Source organism: Lissotriton vulgaris, chromosome 6, assembly GCF_964263255.1.
Source record: "Lissotriton vulgaris chromosome 6, aLisVul1.2, whole genome shotgun sequence".
In the NCBI taxonomy this organism is placed as follows: Eukaryota; Metazoa; Chordata; class Amphibia; order Caudata; family Salamandridae; genus Lissotriton; species Lissotriton vulgaris.
In genome coordinates this window covers 306,975,618-306,992,170 of record NC_141694.1, presented here as the reverse complement: position 1 = coordinate 306,992,170, position 16,553 = coordinate 306,975,618, and the positions used below count along the sequence as shown (strand labels likewise).

Genomic DNA, 16,553 nt, shown 5'->3' with positions numbered 1-16,553 from the left:
TAACAATCCCAAATCTCATCCTCTATTCCAGAAACCCTCACCTTACGCCATCCACTCCCTACCTCTCTCACAGTGCTTTCCTCCTGCCAGAAACCGCCTACAACAATCTCATCTCCTCGTGCTTCTCTTCGTTAGTTTATCGCTCCCTCGTCCTTCCTGAATCTCGATCCCTGTAAGCAGCTGCTCTCACTCACGTGCTCTTAAATACCTTAGAGGCGTGATCGTTAACTACCACCACTTGACTGCTTTCCCCAATGGCTATACAAGATAATTAAAGGAACTCCGCCATACGGACTCAAACTCCCACAATGCAACTTGCTTCCCCACTAATGGATAGGATTTATCCACCCACTGAATCATAAACACCCTTTAACTAAACACGTTTTTAGTGAGTAAATCGAAATAAACAATCTTGTGAAGTACAATGCATATGTGCTCAAAAACGTGTGAAATAAAACATTTTGACATGGCTTTTAAAATATCTTTAACCTAAACAATGATTCATTGCTGAATTCAACTAAAATGAACTAAATATGAATTAAAAGATTGTAAAAATGCTAAAAACGATTCCCAAGACAACTGTGCCTTTTTTTTTAAAAAAAAGTAATTCTAAGCCGATTATGATGAATGCCTGATGAAAATACTTTTCATTCCATTTCTTCTTTACGCTGTCTCCTCTGTGATAAACACAATCTTATATTCTTGAATTCCATTTTTCAAAACAACTATATAATCCATAGGGTGCAAAACTCATTGTGGCGATAACATTGCAAAGCAAAACAAACATATTGGAGGATGCACTCCTTCCCTTGATAACACACCATGCTGTTTAAGTCTTCATTTGAGGTGCATGCAATCCTTACTGTGGATCGCCTCCACTACAGGAAATACTATTATATTCAAAAAGAGACACACTTCTCATGCCCAAACTGTCGCACTACAAAATTCGGAAACTGGTCCCACCAGAATATCTAATTAATCCAGGTATTCCACGGAACACACTTATTCCAATATTTACATCATCCATTTTTTGTAATTGTCTTTTGTACCCTTCATCACAGGGGAGACAGTGTAGTTCAATCTGTAATCTTTATTAGACATTTCTTATGCCAACTGTATGCCATCCTAGGCTTCGTACACCGGTACGTACAGATTGATCACAAATAAAAAAAATGGCACGACGTATGTAATATTTCAATGCATTTCAAGCCCCTAAGGCTCTTCGTCAGGGGATTCTAAAACAAACAAAATATACATCTTTTTTGTAAAAGTTTTATTTATTGCATAGTAAACAAAAAGGAAGAAATATAGAGAGAGAAAGAGAAGAAAGCGAGTGGCAATAGCTCAATAATACATATGCTGGCCTGGGCATAGACCCCGAGAGGCACCACTGCTATGATAATGTCCAGCAACTAGCTCTTCCGTGGCGCTAGGAAGTCCAGCAATAGTGCACGAGCTGATAGTTCAATGGTTCGGGAAGCCTCAGTCGCCTCCTCAAGGGAAAATGTCACTCCAGCGAGTCACTGATCACAACAGCCCCCAGGGGATGCCACCGCTCCCCGCTTCTTATGAAACGCCGCAACAATACAGAACCCCCCCCAACCCCTCCCTCCCATCCCCCTGAACTTTCCCTCCCACCAAGGTGGTGGCGCCACCACACATACTCATTCGCAGTCACTCATACACTCTAGTCACTTAAATCTGAAAAAGATGAAGGGCTCGGAGGGCCGATGGGCAGACCGCTGATGGCAACCCTCGCGATAAGAATCGGACCAGAGGTCCCCATCTAAACATAAAGTTCTTAAAATTGCCCAGGAAGATGTCTGCCATTCTCTCCATGCTTATCAGCTTCCACAGCCTCGCGTGCCACAAAGAAAGTGCCGCTGCCGCGGGTTTCTTCCAGGCCGCAGCCAAAGTAAGTTTAGCTGCTCCTAGACATAGCCACATTATTCGTTTGTCCGCCTTTGTCTGGTATGCCAGTAGTGGGTCCCGAAGGCCTAGGATAACAAAGGCTATGGAATCCGGGATCGGATACCCCAGCATGTCTTTGATATGTGACAAGATTTCCGTCCTGAAGGGCCGTATAACTGGACAGTCCCACCATATGTGGCTGAAATCTCCCAACAGACCACAGCCCCTCCAGCAGAGATCTGATGATGCCGGGAATATGCGATGCAATTTGGAGGGGTACAGCTACCAGTCAAACATAGTTTTTAAGTGAGCTTCCTGCAAGTCCACTGAGTGATTGTGAGTCTTAATGTCACGCCAGAGAACCTTCCATTCTTCCTCCGCAATGTCCCTCCCCAAAAGCCCCTCCCAGTGGTCCATATAACGCGGACGAGGAGAGATCGTAGTACGAAGCAAGAGTTTATATATGAAGGAAATTGTTCCCTTCATCGTGGCCGTCCGTAGGAGAAAGGCCTCAAATTGTGAGGGCGGTCTAGTTGCTGCTTCCCGTACGCCCGTCGAGGTAGCCCAGTGGATCAATTGGGCATACCGAAAATGCTCTGAAGGCGGGAGGCCATAGTCACGCATGCAGTTGGTAAATGAGAGCGGCTCTGAGCCGTGAAACAGGTGCGTAAGAGCTCTACAGCCGCCCTCTCTCCAGAGTCGAAACGGCCCCTCCTGCAGCGCTGGTGGAAAGGCTGGATTGAATTGCAGAGGAGTAAAGGGCGAGGGGAATGTCGTCCAGCGATCATCCCCCGTCACTGTGTCCCACACCTTCAGGACAGTGCTCGTGGGCGTGCTAATATAGGCGTTTCTGGGTCTGTCCACTTTCGGTTTCCAGGCCAGATCCCAAATTGACCTTCCCGCCACACTCCTGTCCATATGCAGCCAGTGTTTCTCCGACTCTTGTTGCGACCACTCCACTAGTATCCGCAGCTGCGCCGCCTTATAGTACAGGTGCATGTCAGGGAGACCCACCCCCCCTCCTCCCTCGGGCGCCGCAGTGTTGCATAAGAAAGGCGCGCCCGTCCGCCCTGCCAGATGAACTTCAGCAGTAGGGTCTTAAGGCGACGGAAAAAATCCATCTCTATAGGGATGGGGAGCGCCTGGAAAAGGTAGAGGAGTTTGGGAAGTAGAACTATCTTAATGGCATGGATCCGGCCCAGCCAGGAGATGTATTTCGGCTTCCAGCGTTCCAACTCTCTACGCACCGCCGAAAGCATAGTAGGGAAATTTGCCGTGAATAAGGACCCAATGGATGGTGTCAAGTGCACCCCCAGGTAGAGCAGGGAGGCGGATGCCCATGCCAATGGCGTGAGTGGGTGGAGTCGCTCCATCTCGGCGGGCGGGAGCGTCAGGTTCAGAATATACGATTTGCCAAAATTGACTTTGAATCCGGCTACCTCCTCATATTCAGAAAGTAATGACTGAACTTGTGGGAGGGATTGGGCCGGGTCCCCTAGCGACAACAAAACATCATCTGCAAAAAGGGAGATCTTATGCTGCTCCCCCGTGAAGGGGATTCCCTGTATCTGTTCCCTCTCCCGCACCGCCAAAGCCAGGGGTTCAATGCTCAAAGCAAAGAGGAGGGGCGATAGAGGACAGCCCTGCCTGGTTCCCCAGGAATGGGCGAAGCCGGCGGAGCGGTGACCATTAACAACAACCCTGGAGGTAGGCGAGCTGTAATTTGCGCGCAGCATGGTAATAACTTGGCGCGAAAAGCCAAATGCCTCCAGAGTGCGGAACAGGAAACACCAATCCACCCGGTCAAAGGCCTTCTCTGCATCCAGTCCCACCAGTACTGCCGGAATATGAAACCGAGAGGCCTTCTCTACGAGATGTATTACTCTTCTCAAGTTGTCATGGGTCTGGCGGCCCTTAATAAATCCCGATTGGTCTGGGTGAATTATCGCCGGCATCAAATCCTGCAGCCTGCGCGCAAGAACGGTGGAATATAGTTTAGCATCAACATTGAGGAGAGCTATCGGGCGATATGAAGAGCATTGAGACAAGTCCTTATCCGGCTTTGGGAGCACCGTGATCATCGCCTCCGCCATGGAGCCCGTTGTTCGGCCCGAGGTCGCCATTTCATTGAAAAGGGGCTCCAAGATGTCACAGAGTTCCGACGCAAATGATTTATAGAACAGCGCTGTGTATCCATCGGGTCCCGGCGCCTTGTGGAGCTTCAGGTCCCCGATAGCCTCCAACACCTCCGATCTGGTGATGGGGGCAGCCAGATGGTCATTCCACTCCTTCGATACCCGTGGGATGGGGAGGTCCGCTAAGAAGCGGTCCTGGGCCACTGAATTCAAGGGATCACCCTTATATAGCGTCTCATAGAAACGGCCAAAGACAGCCGCTTTATCCTTGTCTCTATGGTGTAACGTCCCCTCTGGGTCCCGGATGCCTCCAATGTAGTTTCTCTCCCTCTTGTCCCGCAGTTGGCGAGCCAAGTGTTTGCCTATTCTATTCTCTTGTGAGTAGGAGGTACGCCGAAGCCGATGGAGGGTAAAATCTGCGCAATTGTTATAATGGGCCTTAAGTTTACCCCTGACAGCCGTCAGGGGTCTGAGGGTCAACCTAGATGGATTGGCCTTGTGAGCTTGTTCCAGGGCCATTAGTTCCGTTTCCAAGTCTTCCCGCTCCTTCCTCCGCAAGCGGTTGAGGTTGGCATTAAGACTTAGGCAGGTGCCTCGCAAGGAGGCCTTGCACGCATCCCAGGTATTAAAAAGGGAGGTATCCGAAGCCGGGTTGAGAGCCAAGAAGTCCCCAATTGCCTTCCGCAGTGCCCTACAGGAGGTGTCATCCCGGATAAGCGCCAGCGGAAAATACCATCTCCTCGTCCCATCTCCACCCGTTGGCCAATGGAGTCCCAACACCAGCAAGCAATCAGACACTGACAGAGGGAAAACGCTAGCGTTGCGGACATCCCCTTTGAGGGCCTGGCTGACAAAGATATGGTCTAGACGGTAATAGGTATGATGTACATGGGAATAAAATGTGTAGTCCCGTGTGTGCGGATGCAGAAAGCGCCAGCTATCAAACAATCCAAGGTCACCAACCGCGCCCTGAGTGTCCCCAGAAAAAATCCCTGTGCCCGCCCTCCTAGTTCCAGAACAGTCCAAGCCTTCATCCCATACCAGGTTAAAATCCCCCATAAGTATCATATGCCCCTCAACAAATCCCCCGCTCTGTCCAGCAGATCACGGAGAAATCCATTCTGCCCCGAATTAGGGACATACACCACCACAAATGTACAACCATGCCATGAAGTGCCCCCTTGACCATCAACCAACGCCCCTCCTTATCGCTACTGACCCCTGTAGGTTGGAAGTGAAGGGACGCCCTAAACATAAGTGCCACCCCCCTATGTTTAGTAGCTGCTGAGGACCTATAAATGAGCGGAAAGTGTCTGTGTCGTAGCCGAAGCTCATCCTTACGTGCTAAGCGAGTCTCCTGGAGACCCACAATGTCTAAGTGGTGATCAGCGATATATTTCCAAATTTTTTTACATTTCTGGGGTGAATTGAGGCCCTTCACATTCCAAGTCCCCACACTAACTGGCATGGAAATGAATCAAACCCCCCCCTGCATGTATCCCTTCATAAACTGCCCACACTCCCCTCCCCCCAATAGCAGCCAAGAGGATCCCCAGGTTCCAGTTTGCACCAAGTCTTCACCGCTCCCCCCGCAACCCCCCTGGCCTAAAACCCCAGGGTCGAAGACAACACCCATCCAGACAATGAGCCCTCCCAGGAGCCCAGCAGACATGAGTATAATCCACACATGTGAAAACGGCCCAAGGTAAACTTCGCAATCATTCCAGACGCCACCACCTAGCAACCCAACTCCCCCCTGCCCTCCGACCCCCCCATGCAGTCCCACCCCTCGTCGCCCCCCTCTCACCCCCCTGTAAACAGAAGAACAAGAGAAACATGAAGAAAAAACACAGATCACTGAACCTGGACCTTGCATACTTCAGCACCAGTAGTCCATAGTCCGCAAGGATCCCTTCGGACGGGGAAAGGGGTTGGGAGACCGAAGTGGTGTCCCCCAGGACCATGATCCGGGGTGTCTTCTCCCAAAGTACAATCAGCCCCGAAGGATCACAGGACTCGCGCCCCTCCGGCACCAAACCAACCATGAATCAGGGCTCAGGCTGCCCCAGAGCTTTGCTGGGAGTCCGCCAACATGGCCGATGCCACCGATGCCACCGCATCTCCCCTCTCCTGCAAACTGGCAGTGCGGTCCGGCCGCACACGGTCCGGTGATGGACCCACTCAATGCCATGAGGAGGACCGGCGACGTCTCCGCGACTGTGAAACATTCGCCTCCTGTGAAACATTCGCCTCCTGTGCTGGTGCGTCGTCCCCCAGACCCAGAAGATCCTTTGCCACTTGAAGAGAGCGAATCTGCGCCAGCCTGCTCTGCCACCGGAAGATGATGCGGAAGGGATGACCCCATGAGTAGGAGATATTGCGTTCACGCAGGAAGGATGTCACGGGACGGAATTCACGCCGCTTCTGGAGGGTCGACGCCGCCAGGTCCTGGTAGAGTTGCGGACGATGCTCTCTGAATTGCAAGGATGGGATGGCTCTGGCCTTCCGTAGAATGCGTTCCTTCAATTGGAAGTCATTGACACAGACAAGAATGTCCGGGGGGGACCCCCTCCGCGCCTGGGCAGGCCGACTCTATGCACTCTATCCATCCGAATGTCCTGCACCTCCTCTTTGTTCAAGATCTGTAGGAAGAGCGCCTGGACATATCCACGCAGGTCCCCTGCTTCACCATCCCACTGCACAGCGCGAATACGGATGTTGTTCCGCCGGGAACGGTTCTCCAAGTCTTCCGTGTAAGTCTGGAGGTCAAGATTTTGTTCCGTGAGCCGGATGATGTCCTGCTGCAACTGGTGGACATCGTTCGCCGCACTCAGATCATGGTCCTCCAGTGTTGCGACCCTCTCCCCGATGCCATCGACATCTCTCCGTACCTCTCGGAGATCCGAAGCTAGCTGGGCCTGCAGCTCGGAGATATCTTCTTTAATGGAGGCGAAGAGTTCAGTCATAAATGCCTTGGTGGCGGGGGCATCATCGTTCGATTGCTTGGATGACCCGCTGGCCCCAGGAGATGCCGGTTGCTGAGACGATTTTGGCGCGCCATCTTTCCCATTCCTCTCCTTGCGCAGTGTGTTGGACATCCTGATACAAGCTCTTCGGCAGGGAGACGAGACCTCTCCACCTGATCCTCCGCTACTCACACCACTACCACACCTCCTGCGATATCCGAGGGCGGGGTGCTGGGCGCCGTAGGTCCACCCGACACAATCAAGGAAGGTCAGCAGGACGGCAGAGTCCAGTCAGGCCGGTGCAATGACCGCTCTCGTTGGGCCCGAATTCACGCAGTGATGGCCACCAATTGTCCAGGCCGCTCTGCAGCTGTGACCTCCTTATAGGAGTGTGCTCCCGCTCTGCACTGCGGGTACCCCCCAAGAGAAGGCAATCCTTGACTGTAGTGCCCCAGAGAGACAGTCCGGCGTCACCCTCCTCCGCTACAAAGCACTGCGTCTCCCGAGCCGAGGGCCCAAGCCCGGGGGAGCCCAAGCCTCCAGCAGTCTAGTGCACAACACCTCCTGCAATCCCAGCAGGGATCCCCACGTCTCCCGCGTTATGCAAACGCCCGTTTGGGACCCTGTCCATTAGAGCAGTTCGGTCGGAGGGCCGTCGCAGGCGTGGAGCAAGGATGGTATGGGCACTGAGCCGCGGCCGCTACGGCAGCAGGCCCTTCCGGTCCAGGCCTGAGGTCTGCCTCCTCCCCAATGCGAGGTTCGTGGGCAGCCGCCTCCGTGCGTCAGGGTCAGCCCACGGCTGATCGGGAGCTGTGTGGCGAGGCCGGTGTGAGCCCCCGCTAATGTCCCTCCACGTCCACCTCGATGCAGAACCAGGATGCGCCGGCGGCCAGGCCGCAGCAGCGCCCCTCACCCACCGACCCCCGGGCCTCCTCCGCAGATTCCTCCTCCTGGCCCTGTGGGACGAGCCACCAGGTAGTTGGCGGAACGCGGTCCCCCGGGGCTCCTCAGCCCTCGTCAGGCTGCACCTCAAAGTTATTGGCGGGGGGGGGGACCGCGGCTGAGTCACGCCGCCAGATCTCCGATATGGGCCCGGGGGGAGGGGGATGCAGCGACGCCGCCGCACTCACCCGGTCCCGCCGGCCTTCTCCGCAAGCGCCCCACGCCGTCTGCCGCCTCCAGCAGGTGAAGAAGTGCTGCATCGGCTGGCGATGGTCGGTGCTGCCTCTCCGTCCGCACTCCGTCGAGGTCTGTTCCGGACAGTCGCGGACCGGAAGTCCGGCGCCTCTATCTACGTCAGGCCAGGGATTGCTAGGCCGCAAGCTGCTGTCGCCGTGGCGATAACTCAGAGGCCCTCCTGGTCACTCCTGCCGCTCCGATTCGGATCTTTCAGCTCCAGGGGCCACCGCAGGGCCCAAACAGGCGAGAATCAAGCCTCTTCAGCCGCTATAGCAATGCTTAGCTGGGTTTGGCGCCGGAGGGACACGAAAGAGCGTCTCACTCCGTCGCCATCTTAGCCACGCCCCCAAAATATACATCTTAACCAACTAATCAAGTATACTGCGTGCATATTATCAGAAACAATTAATAAATGTGTCAGCACTACCCCTCTCCGTGTCCCATGAACGATTCCAGAGTCATGCAAACCATAATACAAAGAGCCACACCCTGCTGCACGGTACCAGAATGAGTGTGCTCCCATTCTTGCTCTAAATATTCTCGGTACAGTCACCAATGCCTTACCCATAGATCCTAAATTCCATCCTGGGATGTATTGGGTTATTAACGGATGCAGGTATCTAAGGCCTTTCTTCAATAGAATACGATGGCAGTGGCACATTGCCTTGAATGCGACTCTCCTTTCTACTGGCAGCCAGTGTAATGCTGTCAGGGACTTCTTCGTAGTTGCTCTTCTCGTAAGGCCCAGAACCATGCGCGCCGCCACATTCTGTACTCTGTGTAATTTGGCAAGTCCCTTTTTAGTAGCACCGAGATAATGTACATTCCCGTGATCCAATTGGGAAGTAATTACTGCATGTACAATCGTTTTCTGGGCTTTTGATGGTAATACATCTAGGACCTTCCTCAGGATTTTCATGTTCCCGTAGCATTTACCTGCTACCTTCCGAATCTGACTTTCAAAAGTCAGCTCGGAATCAAGCCATATTACGAGGTTTTTTACTTCTGTTTTGGGGGAAGGCAGTTGGCCTAGTTTTTCAGGCCACCACGCGGATGACCATATGGATGGCAACCGGCCTACCACCATTACTTCCGTTTTGCTCCCGTTTAGCTTGAGGCAGTGGTTAGACATCCAGACTGCCACCGCTTCTAAACATTCGGAGAACCGGGTAGCGGCTTGGTCCTTGTCCTGTGCTAACATCACAATTAGTTGTATATTGTCTGCATAGGAGACAATAGACATCCTATACTTCTCCACTCGCTCTGCCAATGGCCCCACATAAATGTTAAATAAGGTGGGGCTCAAGATTGAGCCTTGCGGGACCCCTTGAGCTAAGGGAATCTTCTTAGATAGATATGTTTGTTGCGCAACTTGGAAGCTGTGGAGAGAAATTATGTCACTGGTTACCTGCTCCCATTTGGAAATTGCAGCTTATTAAATGCAATAAGGTCACTTCAGTGCTATTCTATGGGAGAGGAAGGCCATGCAGTAATGAAAAACAAATGTAAGCATTTTTCACTACCAGTACATGTAAAATGTTTAAAATAGACTGCACCCTGCCCTTTGGGCTGTCCAGGGACTACACAAAGGGGGGACATATGTGTATAAAAAAGAAAGGTTTGGGCCTGGCAAAAATGTTTATTTCGTCTGGATGAAGTAGCAGTTGTAAAGTGCACACACAGGCTGCAATGGCAAGCCTGAGACTTGTTGAAAGTGGCACTTAAGTGGGTGATGGCACAACCAGTGCTGCAGGCCAACTAGTATCATTTATTTACAGGAGCTGGGCACAGGTAGTGCCACCTTACTCCGGACTTACAAGTAAATTAAAGTAACCAATTGGGTGTAAGCCAAAGTTACCATGGTCTAGGGAGTGAGCATGTGCACTCTAGTACAGGTTAGCAGTGGTAAAGTGCACGGAGTCTTAAGGCCAGCAAAATCGAGATAAGCAAAAAATGGAGGAGTATGGCAAAAGGTTTTGGGGAAGGCCACCTTAAGGCTGACAGGTCTAACACCCACTGACAAATAATATATAGATTCTTTCAGAATTCTATGGGGAACCAGTGAATGAACTCCAGCACCTGAGGTACTCGTTCTCGCTGAGAGGGAAGGGACTTTTTGATAGAGAAAACATATGATAAGTTCTAACAACAACAACAACAGCTACAGTATAATGAAGTGCACTCCTGCCATACGTTTGTGGCATTCCCTGGCATATGATAGCTGGATGTTAGTTAACCTATGTTTGGTAACGAAATATTAATAGTATTCTTGTGCTGTGTGTGTAAGAGCAGAACATCCTAATGGGATCATGTGGGTGTCAGCCAGGCCTAGGCCAAGCACCTACCACAAGTACACAGATAGAGTGTAATCCAGTAACAAGAACAACCCATAGGGTTCATGACCTAAAGTTATGACTCAGCGTGCTTACCCCAGAGGTGCTGCCTGTAGTACCGGCCCACTCTGTCCTCTGACTGATGTTGTGACCAGAATGCTCAAGAGAACACCATCTTGCAGTTCAATATAATGAATTCCTATTTATTTTCTCTTGTTTAGACTTTCTACCAGAAGTGCTGTAAATAATTAATATTTACATAATACATAAGTTGATGCATCAATCAGATAATAAATGTACATCATCAGATTGATATAAAATGCAAGGCGTTTCTTAAAACGGTGTTTGAAATAAACAATATATGAATACCATTGATTGAGAACTTTCATTGGTGGTGGCATATCAGGTACGCCTTAGTCTACTTGCTGTAACTGGTGATCGTTGAGGGCATGTCAGGGGACCATGTAGCCTAATATAGGCAGGCCGGCCATTCCATAGACGATGTCCTCCATCTTCACAGGGAAATGCCCCTCTTTGAAAAGCTTCAATACCCTCTACAGGAGCCTGTTCCTAAGGAACACCTGCCTAACTCCACTTTCAAGCAGCACTTTCCTCAGTGCCGCCTGCTGTGCATTGTTCTATCTAGGGTGCTGCTCTAAATGCAACTCGCTTCTAACCAATTGGGCGGAGTGTGCTTTTTGAAGGCAATATATATAAATGTAACATTAAACCTATTGATGCTTGGCTACAGTCACACGTTAAGTGCCATATTTTCTGCTCATGCTAACTCTGCTCAATGAATGTGTCCATCTTCCAGGCAAGACGTATCCTGGCACTCAAGAAGTCTGATCATCTACTTCATCCAAGTGGTCAGACATCACACCCCCACCTTGCACAATATGTACAGCCAGCCTTAATCTATTCCAAGAAACAAAGCTTTATAGGGTTTTTTAAAGAGTCATGGTTTCTCAGTTATTTTGTTTTATTGTGTTTATTTGTTTGTCTTCTTACAAAAAACAAACTTAACCTAACCAGATTTCAGAGCGATGGACCAGAGAACAGGAGTAAAAACACCACTCAGGAAGTCAACCATAAATTAACTGGAGACATAGAAGAACTTAAATCTACACATACATAAGCTTTAACAATGGCTGTTATAATGCATGAACGTAAATACACATGTCCCCTGTAGTGTATTGAACACAGGCCCCTTGTAGTGCATTGAAGATTAGTGCGCAGAGTTTAAAATGGCCTCTGTATATTGCTGAAATGTAGCTGGTGTGGTGTCTGTCAGGGAGGTAGGTGTGCTTCTTTAGAAAATGAATTGGAGCTCAGTTGTTAAAGTTACCTCTTATTTGAGTTGGAAGAAGTAGAACGGGGGTGTCTGATTTGCAAACTATAACATAACATAACATAACGGGTCTGGGTTCACTCAACGGTATAATGGCACTGAATAACAGATGTTTATTGTTATCCAACTCTATGGTACTCATTTTATCGACCTCGGAAGGATGAAAGGCTGAGTGGATGCATCAGGATTTAAACCTGTGACCTTGAAGTCGAACCGAATCCCCAGCAGTGGACAAATTATTCCATTTAGCCACCACACCCACCATATGCAGGAGTCACGTTTGCTCATTACACAATTGTTAGAGGCTTTCTAGTGTGGACAGGCACAATGGAGAATGACAGATCTTTTTAGTGTTCAGTAATTGGTCTGTCTATTGAAGGGGTATATAAGATCAAGGATTCCAACTTCGTGGACGAATTGCGCAGCATCGGGACTTTCCATGCTGATGAAATAGGACAGGTGCGTTGGGGGGAGTGGGTGTAGAACTCTTGTAGGAGTCGTGACTGCTGGAAAATAGACAACCTCAGTCTGAGATGCAATGAGCATGATTGACGAGAGGGGCATTTAGTGTCATCTAGTCATATGACAGACAAATAGTTATTACTTATTTGGAGGTGAGGCGTAAAGAAGGGAAAGCAGTAAACCCACTTTTTCAGTCTTGGGCCTTTCCCACGCAAGCTGCTTCTCTCATTGCTGGTCGGCCCGCATGCTGTCACACATCACTGACTCACAACTCACAAACTACTAACAAAATCGCCAGGTATTGTGTTCTGTAGCAGCAACAGGCCAGGGTTTATGTTACATAATGTCTGTATTGGACATCTTGCATCTAACCTGACTACCCTTAGTAACACATATACTCTACCCAACAGAGATACGACCTTACTGGACTTACCACCCGTTTCAATAAACTGAAAGAAAAATGTATTCGCTGAATTTACCAGTGCTTTGGATCCGTACTAAAAGCAGAGAGTACGATTTGAAAGTGTCAAATGACAATAGCAACAACATCTGTGTGATATCAGCAAAAATGGCAAGAAACGTTGAGGGGAGAGGTTTGGTTTCGTCTGTGTAATCCTTCTTAAACTTTAGAATGTTGGTGTTCCGTCTGAAGGCCATAAGCAATACCTGTTTGTCAGAAAATTTAGATAAGTCTGCCCAGCAATCGGAACCCACTCACTGCGCCTCCTGGCTGTCGGAGTAAATTAATGAACACAGGTTATTAAACTCTGAAAATACATCCAATAGACGCTTATCTGGGATGTGCATTTTAAAACAGCGTGTTCTTTTTTGTGTAAATTGCTTGGAACCATGTATTTTTAGATACAGTCTGGCACATGCCAACAAATAGGTTGTGTGATCAAATTACGTTTGTCCTTGAAAATGCTGTGTTCTCTCAGTATGGTGTGGTGCAATCTTCCTTCTCTGGCATCATTGTCAAGTGTAATGGAGTGGTGAAACGGAGGCAAGCAAGACTTACGTAAACATTTAGTTAAGCCCCCAAGGCTTGTGTCGCGTTAAAAAATGAGGGGAGATTCAGGTTCCAGACCGCTTAATACCACCACCCCCTCCAGTTACACGTTTACAAAAAAAAGTCGAAGTGTGTTCACCACACTACGTTCTGCAAACAGAAAAACGGACTCCCAAACAAAGACATACCGTAAAAAATATTTAAAAAACACAAAAAAGGACAGCATAAAGCATGTGACACCGCCACCTCATTCAATGGTGTGAGTACGTTCTGAGTAACGCAGTCTTGGGGCTTTCCTCCAGAGGCTGCTGATGGCTGGGTTGAGCCGTCGCGGCCTCCTGATTGGACGGCCGGATCACCTCAGGTCTCCTCCTTCCCGGCATGTCACAACAGTAAGAGCTGCCTCCTCGCCTATCGGAAGGCACATCTCGTTGTGTGACAGCATGGGGTTCCACAGGGGCGTCCCGGAGGAACGCTCGCTGGTACTTTGTAGGAACAACCTCCCCGCGGCGGCCTGAAGTTGCCATCATCGTATTCTACAGATACCCTAGAGCCGCCCCTCGGTGCCACTGCTGCAAGGATAGCTCTCCAGGGCTGCTTGATTAAGGCTGCCTGTGTTTGACTTGAACTGACAGAATTGCGTGTGCTGCTGGCGCGTGCCAGTGCGGCGAGCATTACATACGTGAGTACATGCCCATCATATGTACGCATTTTATTTATTATCTCTGTTCAATAAATCTGAATAGCCTTTCAGGGGGGCGGGGTAACGCACTCCAGAGAAGGTTTCATTCATCTGCTGTTTGGGGGGTGTCTGTGGTCTACACGTACACACTAGAAGTGCCAATGTGTGAGGTATTTGGATAAATATGCATGCGATCGTTATAAACTCCATCAAAGCATACCTAGCCAGTTATACTTAGTAACATAGTTTCATTATAGCAAAAACGCCACACTATGTACTATAGGCGATGTACAAGCTGGACCTATTTATTTTTCTACTGATGCATAATGGGGTGATTGCTTGTGCTTTGCGCTGCAGGTCACTGTTTTCGATGTAATGTTGCATAATATGCTATAGAAAATCAATATAGTATAACGATGTAATGCGGAACAGCATGGCAGATGTGGGCATACCAGAAGATATAGCATTGCTTGAAAATATATCCTTTGGGATTTAATTTCCCTGCTGATAAGTTGATACATGGTTCATAGCAGATGCAGGTCGCGAATGCAGTTTTTTGGGGTATTAGGCTATTAGTCCTTTAGTGAAAAACAATAGAAATGTTTACTGGTCAAAAATATGATGGCTGAAGTCGCCAGGCATCATTAGGCACCATTTACCAGTTTCAAGATACAACTGGATTCAGCTGCTCCTTACATAAAATGGTTCCATGTAGCAGTGAAACCATTTATATCCGATCAACTACATTTCCCACCAGAACAATTCAATTGGTAGTTTTCACATATTACAAGAATGGCGGGTACTTCTTTTTGTTGTGTTTGTTTTTCTGTCAGTTTCCTTGGTGATTGGAGAAATAGGAGGTGTCGAATGTGTGTCTATAATGAAATGATGTCAGCGCATTCGAGATGCAGCGTCTAAGTGTTTGTTTCCTGGCATCAGTTATTGTAATGTTTGCCGCCACTCACTGTGCCTGGGAACATCGGAAAGGGAGGAGTCAGGAGTGGCTAGCCAAAATCAGGTACACTGAATGCTCTCTGCTCAAGATCACAAAAACATTGCCAGGGCGGGGCTTTGAAGTTTTGAAACTATGGGGAGGTGTCAGTGATTACAGAGTTGTTGTCTTGCCACCAACCGCTTGCGCAGGAGCAGGAAGGAATGTTTTGAAAAAAATCATACAGGACTAACACCTTGGTGAAGGAGGGAGACTCTAGGAAAGATGAAGTTTCTGTTTAACAAAAATCAGATCACACGATTTCACAATCAAAACTGCATCGGGAATAATTGTTCTGCATAAATGAATTCATGCCACAAACTCAACACCAAAAACATTTCTAGCGGCAACTCCATACCCAACTCAGCTGGCTGGTTGCCCAACCATGTACTCTAGCCAGAACTGTGTTAGTGTGGGGTTGCGAGGATCAGGACTAAAGACGTTTTGTTTTTTTTTTAAATATATTTTTTGTTGGTTTTGTAAGTCATAAACAACAAGGTACAAACTCGAGCCATCTATTACATAAATTCTAACTATTATCTTCCACCAGCTTTTTGGTTCTCCCTCCCCTCCCTCTCCACCCCCCCCCCCCCTCCCCAGGCCGGGTCTCAGAGTGTTCGGTTCTAATGTTTTTCATTGGTGTTTGTAGTGTCAGTTGCGTGTATCGTCTCAGGGCAGGGGCTACCCCCCTTTCCACCTGTATTCTAGTCCCCACAACCCTGACCAATCATTCGGACTAAAGAAGTTGTTGTAATAAATAATACTTTGTTGTAACAAACAGTATGTGCAGCTTGGGACATCTGCTGGTACATCATACCCGCACTCAGGAAACTGGCCATCCACCTTGTGGGTCCCTTGAATGAGGAGAAGCCAAAACCTATGCCGAAGGCCTTGACAGCTCCCTCTGTCCTTTACTGGTGTCCAGTGTATGAGGCGTCCAGTGTATATTCATATGTGACGTCCTGTGTTACCCTCGAAAGTGATAGGACGGCTTAGGCATTTGTATCGGAAAACTTGACTAATCATAATACTCTGTTTCAACGCCTGCCCTTAAAAAATACGTTTCATTTTTGTTTTTTAAATGCATCCCGTTTTCCTTTAAGGAATTACATTTTTTTTTTTTAAAAAAGCAGTCCCCATCAGGCCAACATCCCTGGCAAATTGCGATTCCCTAAATGCATTCGCAATTTAGTTAATCGAAAAAAATTGCGATTACCTAATTTGCAAATGGAAATGGGTTCATGCATCAGAAAAGGCCTTTTTCCATTTGCAACGGGGCCGATTCTGCGAATCGGTCAGTTTGCAACCAGAAAAAAGTTTGATGTGTGTGGCCCATAGTTCCTAAAACTATGTTTTACGGCCTCGCCTTTGTATGGGAGGGCAGTGTTGCGCCGCTGTACGATCTAAAGCAACGATGACCTCAGTGCACTGCCACTTGCATTTTCATACATTATGAAACAATGTGCTAAAAGTTTCTTTAACAGGTTTCTTGGCTAGTAGCGAAGGATAATTGACCTTTTCCCACATTATGAGC

General features: G+C 48.7%; 1 protein-coding gene across 5 annotated transcripts in view; it reads left to right on the top strand.

The window, feature by feature from the left end:
- The window catches only part of LPIN1 (lipin 1), a 512,424-nt gene that overhangs the window by 328,102 nt on the left and 167,769 nt on the right, over positions 1 to 16,553 (top strand). For 2 of the 5 annotated variants that reach the window (XM_086926325.1, XM_086926323.1), the window contains exon 1: positions 13,889 to 14,028. The exons of the other annotated variants lie outside the window; for them this stretch is intronic. The gene's annotated coding sequence lies outside the window, so the exon portion shown is untranslated. Of the gene's footprint in view, positions 1 to 13,888; positions 14,029 to 16,553 lie in introns of those variants that run through there. 5 annotated transcript variants of the gene reach the window in all.